At 47.6% G+C, this 16739-nt stretch overlaps 1 protein-coding gene and 1 long non-coding RNA gene across 3 annotated transcripts in view; one reads left to right on the top strand and one right to left on the bottom strand.

The window, feature by feature from the left end:
• LOC118238357 overlaps positions 1 to 2750 on the top strand; it is a 68779-nt gene extending 66029 nt beyond the window's left edge. The window contains exon 4 of the long non-coding RNA XR_004768442.1: positions 2022 to 2750. This is a non-coding gene — a long non-coding RNA (uncharacterized LOC118238357). The remainder of the gene's footprint in view (positions 1 to 2021) is intronic.
• Traf3ip2 (TRAF3 interacting protein 2) overlaps positions 1 to 12154 on the bottom strand; it is a 44756-nt gene extending 32602 nt beyond the window's left edge. Inside the window, exons 1-2 of one of the 2 annotated variants that reach the window (XM_027402159.2) lie at positions 11663 to 12154; positions 3883 to 4004 (exon numbers count right to left, since the gene is read on the bottom strand). The gene's annotated coding sequence lies outside the window, so the exon portion shown is untranslated. The remainder of the gene's footprint in view (positions 1 to 3882; positions 4005 to 11662) is intronic. The other variant, XM_027402158.2, reaches the window with a different exon arrangement.
• Positions 12155 to 16739: the final 4585 nt, after the last annotated feature.

Here is a 16739-nt window from a genome sequence, read left to right as displayed (position 1 = left end):
CACTTCAAATACTAGAAAGGCTATGTGTAGAGTTTTAAATTTTGACTTTGGATCCATGCAGCTTTTCAACCACTGCCATTGACTGAGAGCCTATTGTGCCTAAAGTCACAGAGTACATAAATTATTGTTCTAAGACAGCTTTTGGAGAACAGGAATTTGCAGTCTTTTACACTCTGTGCCCACTCCAATAAGAGAAGATGGCCTGCACTGCAATGTTCCCCATTCACAGAGCAGGCCAGCAGTTTGCTTCTAGGTGTAACCCAGGGCTTTTCAGACTAGGCAAACATCGACAACTGAGCTAGAGCTTTGGTCCCTATCTAGTGGATCTATAGAAAGCCAGTCATGTTAGCACATGCTTATAATTGCAATTATTAAAGAGGTTGAGGCAAGAGAATGACGTAAGCCGAGGAGAAAAACACTCTGGCACACAGGACGTATCTTCAGCTTCCAGCTGCCCTTAGCTGTCCCTTCCTAGGCTGTTATATGCATCCCTTGGAAGAGATCCCACCCTATAACTTGGTTAGAACTTTTAAAATGACTAAGAACCTATGAAAAGATAAAAAGTAGTCCACCATTTTACTATTTTTTAAATGCGCACCATCATTTTCCTGTTAGCCTTTAAATTTGTCTACAGCTACAAAATGGGATACACTGTGCAGCATGCTCTTCAACTCAGCTGGCAGGGAATCAGAAGTAGTTCCTCAGGGGTGGCTGAGGGCTGTGTGATCTCCTGCATGCAGTCATAAGCCCACAGATGAGTGGGAGGGTGAGGAGGGGGGACAGTGAGCCAGCCAGCAAAAGGATGACATTCTGCCAGCTCTTGTCATGTGATTTACAACCACTGCTCAAATTTCAAACACTTCAGGTGCCAATGTCTCTAGACTCCCCAGGTTTTCAAATGTGGGTATCTGAGAAGTACTTCCTACCAAAAGCAAAGTTTTGGACTTGACTCTTCTAGCTCAGAGGTCTGCCAGGGGCTAATATCACAGGTGACAAATATGGGCATCTCATATGACTTAAAACCAGACTGTGAAGGAGCACATAGCCCCTCGGGTGATAGCAAATAAACCTGTCATGGCAATGACAACACTCTCAGTAAAACTGTAGTATTAGTAATCACCACAAAATTAAAATGGACTCTGAGGTTTTAAATTAGTTACTGCTAAATACACAGACAGCAAGTCCTTACTCGATGTTAGCAGCTCATCCCCAAAGCACAAATGCAATTACAATTGTTTTGCTTTTTAAATATCTGCAAGTAGTGCAGAATGAAAGACTAGACAATGAAAACTCATCAAAAGTAGCCCTAAGACATGGACAGCAGCACCGTCCGCCTGCAAGTCACTTGACCTGTTATAAGAGAGAAAGCACTCAGGAAGGCAACAGGACCCACCTCAGGCCTTTGCGCTCACTGCTCCCTCAGAATACTCTTCCCTCCAAATACCTTCATGGCTCCCTCCTTCCTCCTCAAAGATGACTTCTCAACTGTGGCCTTCTCAGTGAGGGCCCCCTGGTAAACTGTTTACCCTCTCCCCTCACTTCCGTTCCCCCTGCTCTGTCCTTCTGCCCTCTCTAGCAATTATTACCATCTTACATATTACAGCAAGATAATGTAAATATTTAATCCTGCTTGATTCCAAAGTATAATTTCATGACAGCATGATTTGTCGGTCATCTACCCACAGCCCTAGACTCAACACCTAGAACCACACTGGTGCTAGTAGATGCTCAGTAAAGATTTGCACACCAAATAAATGTTCACTGTCTACTGTACAGCAGTGCTTTGTAGCTAGATGGGTCCCTGGCAGGGTTGACATTTGTAGACATGGAACCTCCCAGCCCTAGCCCCAGTCAGAACTGGCACCCCATGGTCAGCCTTGCCCAGCTTCCCCTGGGAGCAGCTCACATAGATTACAGGGCTTTATCAAAGATGCAGTTTTAACTGTAGTAAAGCGTTATAAAAATATTATTCTTTAAAAACAACAACCTAACCATTCCTACTTTTCTTGTTTTTTTTCTAGGCTAGCTTCCGTGTTCTATTCATGTGATCCTCACTCTGGTGTGGCCTGTACTCCAGTCCCTGACACAGGCAAGTCTGAACTGATACAGAAAATCCCTGCTCACTAGCCTTGAACTTGGAGAAAGCCCCTGACCTGAGCAGACAGAAGGCCTGGCAGTCAGTGTGTGGGAGCCCTGGAGCCTATATTGCTGGGACAGCTCGGAAAGACTGCCAAGACCTGACGAATAGAGCATGCCTGCTACACTGTGGCCCATTCTGAGGAAGGGGGGAGGCTATGAGGAAACTGGTGGGTGGGGATCTGGCTGGGACTCCTGGAATTCCCAGGACAGACACCAGGCCCAGCTTAGAGACCATGGTGGGGCAAGGCTCCCAGGCCTGATTCTTAAGTTCCTTAGGTGAACAGATTCTCCCTTGCTTTGCCAAGAGGAAGGGAGTAGCTATCAGAATTGTAAGTCTGTGCCCCTTGACAGAGTAATTTCACTTGTAAGAATTTCCTCTGTAGAGAAGTGTGCATATTGTGGCAAATGAAGACTGTATGATGCAGCTAAGGCTTGAGACAAAATGGCTCTGGGTTTAAAAAGTGTTGTGTATCTGGACAATGAACATTCTTTTAACAAATAATGGGGAAGTGCCATGTGGATTGAAGTAGAAACAGCTCCAAATGTATCATTAAGTTTTAAAAAAATAAACCAACAAGTCATTGTGCTACATGGCTCTCTGTGACATAAGACTACAAGTGCCACATGGTTCTCTGTGACATAAGACTGTACATGTGCCACATGGCTCTCTGTGACAAAAGACTGTATATATCATCTTCTAGAAACTAGAATGGTGGTTATCTCTGGGAATGGAGCAAGGTGAATTCACTTTCCAAACAATCTGCACTTTTTCTAATTTGTACCAAGTGTGTGTGATCTATCTATCGGATTTGCTCTGTTAGAAACATAAAGACCCCACCATTGATCTGGTGTTCACAAAGATTAAGAACCAATTCCAGCCATGACTCCCACTCCACCTCCAGAAGACCTTGAGCTCCTTAGAATACAAAATTCAAAAACAGAATGCCCACTGGGGCTGGCTGGAGCTACAAACAGAGGCTAGGTACCAAACGCCTGCCACAGTGAACAGCCACAGTTAGGCATGTGGCAGGGTTCACATGCCCTCTGTTCCAAAGACAGCAGTCCTCCTCTTGGAAGTCTCACTCACCCACTTTGGGCTGAGCTCTTGTATTTGTATTCCCTCTTCTATTTTATGAGAGAGGGTCTCACTGTGTATCTGTGGCTGCCCTGGAACTCTTCAGAGACCAGGTTGGCCTTGATGTAGCCCTCTGCCTCCTGAGTGCCTGGAGTGGGGGTAATTAATTTATTTTTTATCTGTATGAGTGTTTTGCCTGCCTATATATTTGGTACACATCTGTGCCTGGTGCCCTTGGAGGCCAGAAGAGGACACTGTATCCCCTGGAACTAGAGTTACATATGCTGGTGAGCCACCATGTAGTGCTGGGAACTGAACCTGGGGCCTCTACAAGGTCAGCAGCCTCTGATCCCTGAGCCATCTCAGTGATCAGTCCTCTTCATTTTCCCTGTCTCTCTGTCAGTTTCTCCAAACCTCCAGCCTTCCTTTTCTGCTCCCAGGTCCAAGGCTGTCATCCTCTACCCTCTCCCACCCTAAGCAGGACTGGCTTTGTGAACAAGGTCTTATCCAGCAAAGACACTCCCCTGACAATGTGTGCCCCTGGTTTCCCTTTCATAGAATTGCTCACACTCCTCCCTCCTGCCTTTCTCTGCACACAGCCCATCAGCTCTGCTCAGATCTTTCCCCAGCATCCATTTCCTACTGTATCGTCTCACACCTTCACTCACCAGAGTCCTAGAAAGGGGCCCATTCATCTTCACAGCACCTTTATGTCTCTCCAGAGCCTCTGTCCCTGTGGTCACACTGGCCTCCCTTCCTGCATGTCCAGAAGACAGCTTCCTTCCCCTTCCTGTTTTGAGAAGCAAGTCTCTCTCAGGACACATGTTAACAGACCTGATGGCATGCCTACAGTTTACTGTGGCTCTGACCCACAGGTGGCCTTACCCTGAATCAACATGTATTTCTCAGGTGTGAGATACACACACAATTTAACTGCTTCTGGATGCAGACTTCTGGATTCTGATTGCTTCCCTACCAGCTGTGTAATTAAATGTTATGACCACAACAATGTTACTTAACTTCTCCAGGTCTCATCTATAAAAAGGGGGAAATAGCAACTCTGTCCCATGGGGGGGGTGTTATGAGGCTAAAAAGCGATAGCATGCCCAATGTAGAGGCTGGTCCATATCCAATTCTTAAGTTATTTTTAATCCAGCAAGAGACTTTGGCTTTTTTCTAGATGCTGTCCCCTGCAGGTGTACCAATTACAAAGAGTGTCACCCAAACCTAGTGTATGGAGTTTGTACCCATGTAACCAACCATTCATTGTACGTGAGAGAGCTCCCAACACATTTGATCCACATCAGCTCCTCTGGTCCTGGGCCACAGGCATGGTGAAAGGTACCATTCTGCTATTCTTTAATGACACACATAGAAGAGTTTTGCCAAAGTCACATAAGAGATTGGTGAAGGCAAATCTACCTGAGAATCTCTCCGCAGTTTCCACAGGCCACTGAGATCCAGGGCTGGCAAATTTTTCCTAAAAAGACCAAACAGCAATCCTTTCTGCTTTATGGTTCATATGTTGTCTCTTTCTTATATTTCACTGTCTGTGTGTGTGTGTGTGTGTGTGCGCGCGTGCGTGCGTATAGATGTGCACCCACAGAAGACAGAATTGCTTTTATTTTACTCCTCTGAGGCAGAATCTCTCACTGAACCTACTCTGACTGGCAGGTGAACTATAGTGTCACCTGACTGTGATCCCAGCACTGGGTTACAGCCATGCACAGCTATGCACATCTTTCCCATGTGTTCTGGGGATTTGAACTCAGGTCCTCATGCTTCACAGCAAGTCTTTTAACCACTGAGCCATCTCCTTGCACCTCACTACTTCTGTTGTTGTTTTTTAACAACCCTTTTAAAAATGTAAAGATATGGGCTAGAGAGATGGCTCAATGGTTAAGCATGTATACCGATTGCTCTTGCAAAGTACCCGCATTCTGTTCCACAGTCGATAGTTTAGAACAAATGCAACTGCAGTTCCAGAGAGATCTGGTCCCTCTGGCCACCACAGGCAACTGTACTCACATGCACATACCCCCCCACACATGCACATACCCCACACACACATGCACATACCCCCCCACACACATGCACATACCCCCCCCACACACACATGCACATACCTCACACACACACATGCACACACACCCCCACATACATGCACATACCTCACACACACATGCACACACCCCCCCAAACACATGCACATACCTCATACACACACATGCACACACACACCCCCACACATGCACATACCCCCCACACACATGCACATACCCCCCACACACATGCACATACCCCCCCCACACACACATGCACACACACCCCACATACATGCACATACCTCACACACACACATGCACACATACCCCCACACAAATGCACATACCCCCACACACACACATGCACATACCCCCCACACACATGCACATACCTCACACACACACATGCACACACACCCCACACACACACACATGCACATACCCCACACACACATGCACATACCCAACACACACACATGCACATACCCCCCACACACATGCACATACACACACACACACACACACACACACACATGCACACACACCCCACATACATGCACATACCTCACACACACACATGCACACACACCCCCACACAAATGCACATACCCCCCACACACATGCACACACCCCACACACATGCACATACCCCACACACACATGCACACACCCCCACACACATGCACATACCCAACACACACACACATGCACATACCCCACACACACATGCACATACCCCCCACACACATGCACATACCCAACACACACACACACATGCACATACCCCCACACACATGCACATACCCCACATACATGCACATACCCCCACACACACATGCACATACCCCACACACACATGCACACACCCCACACACACATGCACATACCCACACACACATGCACATACCCCCACACACACATGCACATAACCCCACACACACACTCACAGGCACATACCTCCACAACCACACTCATATACATATAACCACACACACACACAACTAAAAGTCAATAAAAAGAAAAAATAATTAATATAAAAATGATTTTTAGCACTAGGCTAATATAGAAAGACCTCATGGGCTATCTCTAGCCTAAGGGCTACAGTTCAACAATTGCTAATAGATTATGCTGATGTAGCAAAATGAAATGTAATAAAATGGATCTAGTTAAGGAATGTTGCCCTCTCTTACCTGTCTCCTGTTAATATTTACTGAATGGTCGTTATGTGTACAATAGTCACACAGAGTTTTATACACAGTAACTCATTTAGTTCTCACTATGACCCCAGTTGATTGGTGCTATTGTTGGTTCTATTTTATAATGGGGAAACTGAGGTACAGGAAGGTTAAAGAACTTTCTCAAGGTCCTATGGCCAGTAGCAGTTCAGCCGCAGAGCAAGTATGCTGGGCAGTCTGCACTGACAAAGGGCGGGCAGTCGCCTAGGAACCTCTAGCAGGTCTGGGGTAGTTGGTTTCAGGACATTCACCTTGACCTGCAGGGGCATGGATGCACACCCAGTGTTCAGCCGGCACCACAGGAGGAAGCCCGGCATCCTTCCCTCATGCCATTACAATGGAGGGTGCGCTCAGACTGCAGAGGCATCTTGATTTGAAAAAAGCACTTGATTGGATCTCATTAAATTTTAATCATAAACTGAATTCAAAATAAATTGAAACCTGGATGACAGAGCACAAACAAAGGGCGATGATAAATGGCAATGCAGCTGGGAAGGGGACAGCTTCCAGGGGACATCTCTGAGGCAAGGACGGATGGGATTTGATGAAGGTGTTGTGTTCCTGGAAGAAGACAAATAGTACAGCAAGGAACAGAAGAAGGGCAGGAGTGAGCAGCCTGAGTAATTAATAAATGCCGTAACAGCTCCTAAATAATCAAGACTAGCTGATCACCAACTGATTAGATTTGGGTTTTATTTTTTGAGACATGGTTTCATGGAGCCCAGCCTGGCCTTGAAATCTTGGTCCTTCTGCTTCCACCTCCTAATGCACCACTATATCAGGCTGGATTTTTTTTTTTAATTGTATGTGTGCATGTTGGTTTGTGTGGGAGGTACGTGTGTGTGTGTGTGTGTGTGTGTGTGTGTGTGTGTGGTTATGGATGCCCAAGATGGACATCATGTGTCTCCCCGAGTTGCAGGTGCATGTGTGCAGAGCACCAAGTCTGACACCATGCACCTTCTTTGCTCACTCCCCACCTTATGTATTGAGGCAGGGTCTCTCCCACCTCGACTTTGTGGGTAGTATGGCTAGCCAGCTTTTTCCTGAACCTGTCTCCTAAGTAGTTTGCCACCCCCACTTGGCTCTTGGTTGGATTCTGGGGATCTGAACTCCAGTCCTGAATTTGTTCTGTTATTTTAAATACTGTTTGGGTTACTGATAGGGTTGAAAAGTCCTAGAGACATATAGCATGAACATTCCGGGTGGCCATAATAAATAAATATATACATTTATAGTTGGGAGGATCCTAAAATCCAATTTGGATCATATACTTTCAACTATAGATTATTCAGTTACTCTCTAGGGAATCATTTAAATTTCCTTTTTACGTTTATTTTTTTTTGCATGTTGTGTTGCCATGGCACCCATGGGCAGGTCAGAAGACAACTGGCCAGGAGTCTGTTCTCCCTTTTCCACCATGTAGATCCCTGGGATCAAACTCAGGCTGTCACTTGGTGGCAAGCACCTTTATGAGCTGAGCCATCTTGCTGGCCCCCAAAGAGTAATTTTTTTTTATGTGTCTAAAAATCACAGAAGTCATGAATTTCTTTGTCTACTGCCCAAATGTATGCAAATTACCATAAGGTTGGTTTGCTTAGTGGAGCATGGTTTGGGGTGAATCGTTCTGCTCAGATTCAAACTCCAGTGAGCAAACACTTTCAGGCTTACTTGCAGAATTTCCCTGAGAGAGTTGTTCCATTAGAGTTTGCCAGAGGCTTTGGGGCGGTGCAAGCCTTGGAAACAAGGGGACATTTGCTGGACTTTGTACAGGAAGACTCAGTCAGTCTGAGGGCAGGCATCGTGCTCTGCTCTGACTTGTAGAAGTGGTCTTGGGACTCCAGTACTGAGCTGTGATGGGAGGGCGGGGACCTCTGGGGACAGACTGCCTACCACATTGACAGCTGTTAATAAAAACATTTAGAGAAACAACCTCAAGCCGGCTCAGGCGCTTTGGTTGCCATTGTTTTGTTTGTCTGCTTTTTGGCTAGTCTCACATAAGGTGGCCTTTCTAATTCAATGCAGGTCACAGAGTGAAGAGGAAGGGACAGGGAGGAGGAAAAGGGTATGGAAGAGAAAAGGAAGACTGGGAACTGCTATTGCTATGGGAGAAAGACCTTGTAACCTATGTATTGCAGTTGCCGGAAGGGCCAATGGGATAGTCACAGGAAAAAGGCAGGAATGTGCAGGGTGGGCCAGTGGCCAGGTTGTCTAAGCAGACAACTCAGGATAGGAAAAATTCAGAGATGAACGTGAGACCTGTTTACCTTTGGAGAGAAAAAGAAGAGCATGGAAGGCTGGACACAGGAGCCAAGTTTCTTTTACCACTCAGCGGGTTGCCGAGACCCGTGCAGACTAGGTCTGCAGGGTGCGAGAGGAGGGACAGGCTGTGTGGGGGTCTCCCACCCATGCAAATGGCTTGATTTCCTAAGTGTCATCAGGGAACCAAGCCAAAGTGGTAGCATGCTAAGGGCTATCACGTGGATGAAAGTCCACCCATCCTCAGCTGGTTTGTAGCCTGTGGTCTCCAGGAAGGTCTGGGTGCACACCTTTGTGTACACACATGTACACCAGCAGAGTGAGCAGCCTCCCCCCAAGGATGGAGCACACATGGGCTCTACAAGGCATGCTGGGTAGGACACAAGGAATGTTGGAGCCCAAGAAGAAAACCTGTGTTTCATGAACTAAAAATATCTGGGTGACAAAGCATTGAGAAGAAACAGGAGAGGCCTGGGGGACAGCTTCTAGATTCCAAGCATCAGATGATTCTTGTGGAAGCCAGCTGGACTGTTTTGATAAGGAAAGAGGATCAAACACTATGGGTCGTGTAGCTGGATGTGAAGGGAACTGGAAGCGGGCTGTGCCTCCGTCCATGTTCTTTTCCTATAGCACTTGCCTGCAGTTCATACGTGTACCTTTTTAAAGGCCCATCTACAATTGCCTGCAGCAGAAAACGATTTGAATTCAGGATCTAGCTGAGATTTCCATTCCTCAATGTGTAAAACATTGATTTAATTTAGACAAACCACTCCACCATAATCTATCTTGCTGAATGCCCATTAAACGATGCCTGGAAATATGACTTTCTCCTCGTCTTTTAATTTTCTGTGTATTTGAAAGTCACTAACGCCTTCATGTTGAGAGGTGTGGGCTTGAACACTTTGTGTCTTTGTACCCTCTGAGAACCCTGAGTGAGGAAGCTTCCTCTCCAGACTCCTGCCACATTGCCCAGACCTCACTCCTGCTCAGCCAGCCCCTGAAGTGAACACATCAGAATGGCTGCATCACCCATCTCCTCACACTTGTGGAAAGACTGACAAGAACAGCACCAGATTAAGGATGGCCGATCAAAGCGAGGCTGGCAGACACACAGACCTGCTACCCTGGTCTAGATGACAACGCTTCAGATTTAAAATAAGAATCAGGGACTCAGCACAAGCAAAACGTGTCAGAAGTCTGGTGCCCTTATTCCAGAATACAGAGAGTCATCTAAAAACACCACGAGGCCTATACTAGAGCCTTATAACCTACAGAGTTTAGCAATACCCAAAGCCCCAAATATGCCCATCCCCTCAGCCAGAACCTGCTGGAAATGTACTGACAGTAATTGCTCAAAAATAATAATGATTTTTTTTTTAAGCAATGGTTTGGAAAAGGTTAAGATCCCAGTGGATCTGCCATCTAATAATGACTCTAATCGTAGTCACCAGCCTTACATGGTGCTAGGATGTGTTTCACTGTTCCCTTTCCCCTCCCATTAAAGGCCCCCACACTGAGTGCCGGGGCCAGGAGTGCCTTCCTGCTCCAGCTCCTGGCCTCTGAAGCAGGATCGGCTGCCAACCCTGGAGGCTGCCTTGACTCTCAACAAACACATGGGACATGAGCTAAATTCAAGAAATCCCATTTCCCCCTATGTGGTTAAAGCCAAAAATGATGGCTGGATTCTAGGCAGCCCTCCTGCAGAGCTGCAGCCGACACCCCCACCCCCACCCCCACCAACCCCTCCCCTCCACAAGCAGCATGCCCTGACAGCTGCTTTACCTTCGGCCTGGAAAGCAGATGAGGGAAACTGAAAAACTTTTTAAAAGTTTATGTGCAAGGAGCCCGAGTACCTCTATGGTGTTTGATGGCATGCCAGGTTCTGGGGGCTGGAAAAATGTAAAAAGCAAAGGCCTTCCTAATGGACTAGTAGCAAAGGTAAAATTTATGTGTAATAATGGGTAAACAAAACATGTCTTCTAAGACCACCCAATACGGTACCCTTCTGGGACTGCCCTGGCCTTGTTTTGTTAGAAAGGAATTTAGACATAATCATGTTAGTACACACACACACACACACACACACACACACACACACACACAGCAGATGAAGAAATCCAGTCTTCTGGGAGCCAAAGAGAATTGCCTAAGAGATGGACTCACACAAAGTGGAGGGAGAACTTGGAACCAAGTTTTCTGACCTCTTTTTAAATTACTAATTTGGTCTCTTTTCACTCACTCCCTTAGAAAACAGTCTCTGTAGCCTAAGAGGCCACTGTGAACTAGGAAGTCACAACAAGGTGGCTTTAAGATCAAGCGTTTTTTCCCCCTGGCGTCCCCCAGCACCGTCCAGACCCAGCAAATGCCTGGAATGGAGAAGGGTGGGGGTGGGGGTGTCGAGCACTTCCTGACCCTGATGCTGATTTTTTTTTTTTTTTCCCAGCATAAAACCAGGACAGAGAAAAACTGGGAGTTGGCCTTCCCGCTCTGCCACTGACGTGTCTGGGGCTGGAAGCCAATTACTTAATGCTTGCTACCCTTCTCGGAGAAAGTTTTGATATTTTTAAAAGACAAGCTCTTTCTACATAGCCCAGGCTAGCCTTGAACTCACTATGTCGCTTGATTTCTTGGTGGAAACCCGAGGAGACGCTAAGAGTAGCTTGGTAGTAGTATGCCCCTCTCATTGAAGAGTTAACCTCAGCTCGGCCTGCCTGAAACCCTAAACCGGAGCCACATTTCTTACTGGGGCTCTGTCATAGTCTCAGCTCAAAGCTGCTCTCCAGATGAACACGGTAAAGGTGGGGAGATGAGGGCGGAGGAAAGTAAGGCCGGAAGATTCTGGCAAAGGAGAAGGCAGTGGACTGGAAAGCTCGTGAGTGGTTAAAGAGGTCAAAGCAGGTGAGATCACTCACCTCTGATCGCCACAGACAGGCAGGCCCGGGGGGTGGTCGCTGGCTCCGCTCTGGGGCTCCACCTTGGGCCGCTCAGACCTCCCTCGCCCTCTCCAGGTCCAGGTAAGTGGTAGAGCAGGCTGTGAAGCAGGAAGTGGATGTTGTATGCAAATCTCTAGGGAGAGGAAGCCTCTGCTCCGCTGGCTCCCGTGGGCAGTGAATCAACCGCTGAGAAGTCTCTTTATTTCTTAAAACAGAAACCTCCTTCATTTACCAGAGAGAGAGAGTCAGCAACCAATTAGGCGGCGACCTGATTTTACCACCCAGATAAGAAACTGTGAGGAATGCCCCGGCCTCGGGGTTACTGCGGTGCCTGAGAAGGGGTTTCAGGGAGATTGAACTTGAGTGTTCAGACTGCGTATTCATTAGCAGTTTCAAACCAGAAGACTGGAGCCTGATAGTGGGAAGGAATATGAAGCAAGAGTTTTTCACCGTGTCCTTTAACTGCCTAAAACAGATTTGCTGCCCATAACTAAGGAGCAAGAACTCACTGATTCACTGCCTACAGCCCTTGCAGGAGTATAAACACACACACACACACACACACACGCACACGCACACACACACACACACACACACACACACACCACACCACACCCCCTCTCTGGCTTCTCATTTCACGATCTTAAGTTTATTTCTTCCTTTCCCTTTGTTTATTCAGTAGCCTACAAATTTTATGACACAAAGGGGGATCCTGGAGGCAGGATGATGCCACAGCAATGTATGGGGATAATATTAAGCCAGGTGATTTCCACTGCATTTGGGGGATGATGGGATCCTGTCTAGGTGTCAGTCATGTCACCAGCTAGCAGGGCTCTCTGCTGCATTCCAGCTGTTGGGCTTGCCCACCTATAGACGGTGTCTCATACTGAACCACCCTTGGACCTGACTGTCCTAGAATGCCCCAGCCAGGCTATACCAGGGCTCCCCAAGTACTACATTGCAGCAAGTTGCTCCACACATTATAAACAAAGGGAATGAGGCTTGGTTTTAAACCATCATAATAAAGGTGGAATATATTGTGGTGTGTTTTTACAATGGGGTACTATGTAGATGTTAAAACAAATATTTGTGTTATTTGTACAAATTAACATGGAAAAGAGACTCTGAGAAATAATTTAATGAAACATTATTTTTGATAATATATCTGATATCTCTATCTCTGTCACACACACACACACAGAGAGAGAGAGAGAGAGAGAGAGAGAGAGAGAGAGAGAGAGAGAGAGACATTGCCCTTGACACATGTTGAATGAGCAAGTCAGAAGTGCCTGGAGCTGGACCCAGTAGCACAGGCTTATTGTTCCCCATAGTTATTACCTCGGCCTTGAATTTTCTGCTTCAAAAATTATTATCAGATCTTTTGAGGGCATGGGAAACAACATTCTTTGAGAAATGGCTGAAACAGGATAGTTGGGGGTGGCAGCTATCAGTTAGGGGATGGAACAGGAAAAGAGAGAATGGCATGGGAGAGGGAGGAAGGGGAGTAGGAGAGAAAGATGTTTCCCTTCCTCATAGCTGTCCTCAGATGGGCTGGATAGAGAGCCTCAGGGGTGCTTCTGGAAAGTTCTGTCTTTGGACCCCTTTCTATGAGGAGAGTCAAGGTAGCCTTTTCTTCCAGTTCTCCACGAACTGAGACCTGTGACAGGAGGGCCTGTGGGAAAGGCACCGAGTTGCTGCCCCCCCACCCCCATCCATCCTGAGCTTGGGGAATGGGATAATGGCTCCTTGCTCAGAGCCTGCACTGGGCCCCTCCTGGAAAGCAGCCCAAGGATGTAAACTGTTTATAGAAGTCTCCCTGACTGAGAAACTTCTGTCTGAGCATGCCTGCTGAGGTTGGACTGAAATCCAGATGACAGAGGCCACGCCTGAGGTCTGGGACATAAACACCTCCTGTTCCCAATGCTTGCCACTGCTGTGCAGATGCTCATGTGGAGACTCCCAGGGAGCAGTTCTTCCCTGAGGACCTTTGTGCAGCTTTAATCCCCAGAGCAGTCCTGTGAGTTGCTGTGGCTGTCATTTCCACTGTACCTTCGAGAACACAAGGCTCAGAGACATCTAGTAACTTCTTGAAGGGCACACAGCTAACTTGTGGAGCAGTCAAACTCAGCGCTGTCTCTCTTCCAGGTTGTCTCTTTCCTTCCTCGGTTGCTCAGCTCTGGCCTATATGTCTGAGTGGAACTTTAGTATCTCACTTTCTCTACACAACTCTTGACGGTTCTCAAAAGGGGAAGGAAGAAAGCAATAAATGAGCAGCGATATGACGGTGCCAGTCACACTGGGTCTGTGTTTACACATAGATTGCTGCTGACAAAGTAGAAAATATCAGATCATGGAGTCAAGATATGGGCCAACATCCCCCCTCCTGGTAGAAGTACATAAATGAAGGGTTTATGTTGGCCCCGTCCCAGGGGGTCTGTGTCTTTGTTAGTTAGGGCTTGTCTTGGTTGTGTCTCTATTGCTGTGACAAGACACTATAGCCAAGACAACTTAGAAAAAAAGTGTTTAATTTGGGCTTACTGTGTCAAAGGCTTAGAGTCCATGAGGGTGGGGCAAAGCCAAGTTGACAGGAACATCTGAGAGCTTACTTCTTGATGAGCAAGTGGAAAGCAGAGAGAGAGAGAGAGAGAGAGAGAGAGAGAGAGAGAGAGAGAGAGAGACGGAATGGTACAGTTTTGAAACCTCAAAGCCCACTCCCAGTGATAAACCTCATGTATCAAGGCCACACCTCCTAAGCAATCTTAAACAGTTCCATGACTGGGGCCAAGTATTCAAACATGGACTTATAGGGGCCGCTCTCATTTAAACCTCCATAAGATTGCTGTAACAGAATACCAGAGAGTGGATAACTCAAGCCATATGCTTTTATTGCTTAAAGGTTAGCAGGCTAGAAATCCAAAATCAAGCCACTAGAAGATTGTGTATGGGTGGAAAGCCTGCTTCCTGGCTTTCTTGATCTGTCCTCAGATGGTAGAGGCACATTGAGGTGCTCTCTGGTCCCTTTTACAGGTGTGCTACCCCCATCCATGAGGTCATGCTGTGACAACTTAGTTGCCTCTCAAAGGCCCTAACTCCTAGTGCCCATAAAGTAGGTGTGAGATTTCAGCATACGAATTTGAGAGATAATGAACATGAGACTGTAGTTTAGAAGACTTGGTAATTCTGCACAAAATCAGATAAACCAAACCATAGCACCTACTGCTCAGCATTAATCTATGGAATAAAAGAGAAGGAAGCCTGACTTTCCCATTTTTAAAGCTCCAGTTACAATCATGAAAAGGCAGAGAGAACTACTTGGTCTACCGTGTATAAAGGGAGATAGCCACCACCATGCTCTCCTCTGAGACTGGACCTTGTTCAAAGGGACCGAGTATCAAGCATGGGCTGGAGACTCCCCAGGAGTAGCCATTCTTCCAGCATCTGTCCTGCCCTGGACATTCACCCCAGTCTCCCAACCCTCAGTCAACACTGGCCTCAGCCCTGACATGTATTGGGTGCTGGACATACAAGCAGAAACATCTCAACACTTTCTTGGGGTGCTTTCAAATGGACGGAAGTGGCAATGGAGAGTTCCGACTATTAGCCATTAGACAAGGTGGAGAGCCTGCTGCACGGGAGGCTCAGTCTCCCCACTGCACACGAGTCTCCCCAGTGCACATGAGTCTCTCCACTGCACATGAGTCTCTCCAGTGCACATGAGTCTCCCCACTGCACATGAGTCTCCCCACTGCACATGAGTCTCCCCAGTGCACATGAGTCTCCCCACTGCACATGAGTCTCCCCACTGCACATGAGTCTCCCCAGTGCACATGAGTCTCCCCACTGCACATGAGTCTCCCCACTGCACACGAGTCTCTCCAGTGCACATGAGTCTCCCCACTGCACGAGTCTCCTCACTGCACATGAGTCTCCCCAGTGCACATGAGTCTCCCCAGTGCACATGAGTCTCCCCACCGCACATGAGTCTCTCCACTGCACATGAGTCTCCCCACTGCACATGAGTCTCCCCACTGCACATGAGTCTCCCCACTGCACATGAGTCTCCCCACTGCACATGAGTCTCCCCACTGCACATGAGTTTCCCCACTGCACATGAGTCTCCCCACTGCACATGAGTCTCCCCACTGCACATGAGTCTCCCCACTGCACATGAGTCTCCCCACTGCATGAGTCTCCCCACTGCACATGAGTCTCTCCAGTGCACATGAGTCTCTCCAGTTCACATGAGTCTTTCCACTGCACATGAGTCTCTCCACTGCACATGAGTCTCCCCACTGCACATGAGTCTCCCCACTGCACATGACTCTCTCCTCTGTACACTATCTCCACTGCACACTGAGTCTCTCCACTGCATGAGTCTCCCCACTGCACATGAGTCTCTCCAGTGCACATGAGTCTCTCCAGTTCACATGAGTCTTTCCACTGCACATGAGTCTCTCCACTGCACATGAGTCTCCCCACTGCACATGAGTCTCCCCACTGCACATGAGTTTCCCCACTGCACATGAGTCTCCCCACTGCACATGAGTCTCCCCACTGCACATGAGTCTCCCCACTGCACATGAGTCTCCCCACTGCACATGAGTCTCCCCACTGCACATGAGTCTCTCCAGTGCACATGAGTCTCTCCAGTTCACATGAGTCTTTCCACTGCACATGAGTCTCTCCACTGCACATGAGTCTCCCCACTGCACATGAGTCTCCCCACTGCACATGACTCTCTCCTCTGTACACTATCTCCACTGCACACTGAGTCTCCCCACTGCATGAGTCTCCCCACTGCACATGAGTCTCTCCAGTGCACATGAGTCTCTCCAGTTCACATGAGTCTTTCCACTGCACATGAGTCTCTCCACTGCACATGAGTCTCCCCACTGCACATGAGTCTCCCCACTGCACATGACTCTCTCCTCTGTACACTATCTCCACTGCACACTGAGTCTCTCCACTGCCCACAAATCTCTCCACTGCCCATGAGTTTCTCCACTGCACACTGAATCTCTCCACTGCACACTGAGTCTGTCTACTGCACTCTGAG

The sequence above is a fragment of the Cricetulus griseus genome, chromosome 2, assembly GCF_003668045.3.
Source record: "Cricetulus griseus strain 17A/GY chromosome 2, alternate assembly CriGri-PICRH-1.0, whole genome shotgun sequence".
Classification (NCBI taxonomy): domain Eukaryota; kingdom Metazoa; phylum Chordata; class Mammalia; order Rodentia; family Cricetidae; genus Cricetulus; species Cricetulus griseus.
This window is presented reverse-complemented; position numbering and strand designations above follow the sequence as displayed.